The sequence below is a fragment of the Belonocnema kinseyi genome, chromosome 4 (genome assembly GCF_010883055.1).
Source record: "Belonocnema kinseyi isolate 2016_QV_RU_SX_M_011 chromosome 4, B_treatae_v1, whole genome shotgun sequence".
NCBI classification, from domain to species: domain Eukaryota; kingdom Metazoa; phylum Arthropoda; class Insecta; order Hymenoptera; family Cynipidae; genus Belonocnema; species Belonocnema kinseyi.
In genome coordinates, this window is record NC_046660.1 from 148054360 (window position 1) to 148055483 (window position 1124).

The following is a 1124-nucleotide window of genomic DNA, read 5'->3' on the forward strand; positions in this document are numbered from 1 at the left end:
TACCTCCTAAACTTATTCACTTCTATTTCCATAGCGACCGCCACACAGTTTTCTATTCTCCCAAAGAGAACGTGTTTTCAATATATTTAATTCCTTCTAATTGTATCGGTAACGCACCTCGCAGAGATATTTTTTATTCCTCAGAAGTGGTCATATTTTGATTTTATTTAATTCCTTCTAATAAGTTCACAAAATATGTGTAGTAAGTTGTTTTAGTCCCTTCATGCGGAATGTAAATTCTGAAATTTTAATTCTCACCAATTCAACTCTGCCTCTCTAGAGTTAAAATTATTTAAATTCACACATTTGCATAGATTTCTTTGTTGCATTTTTAAGACGCTTAAATAAATTATTAAAATATAAATAAATATAAATTTGAATATTTTTCGACTTTATATTTTTAAAAGATTTAATAATGAAAAATAGGTTAAATAAATACTTTCCTTGAATTTTACTAAGTCTATTGAGAGGAATAGGATTGGCGCTTTTTCTGTTCCCCTTTGGGGATTTTTAGACGGAGGAAAAATCGCGTATTCATAGGAATACAAATTCTTCATTTTTCTGAATTCAACGCTTGTTACCGGGTGTGGTCCTTCAACTTAACTCACCTACCCGTTTGAAAAAAAAAACATCAGGCAGCGTCACGTGCGGCCCACTAGAGTAGGGTACTATATTAGACAGGAATATGCAACCGCCATTCTGGTTCCTGGATGTCGTATAGTTTATTTAAAATTAATTTTAGAATATAAGAAAAATGGTCTGCTGCAGATCTCCGTTTTGTAACAATAGAAGCGAGGATGGATTTTAAATTTACCGTTTTCTACTAGGGCGAAAAGAAAGACTGTCAATGTGGTTCATAAAATTAGGCAAATGTTTGGGTTAAAAAATCATATAGTCAAATTTAAATTCTTCATATATCACATCACGTAATTTTATTTATAGTTTATATTTTGGTAAGAATGCTTTAGTATAATTTAAAAATAAATAATCTATATCATATAAGTGTGTTTATATAATTCGATATCAATTTAACGATTTTAAATTTGGCGGAGAACCAGAATGGCAGCTTGCATATTCCCATTTAATATAGTACCTTAACCCGTTAACCGTAGGGGGGGGGGGGG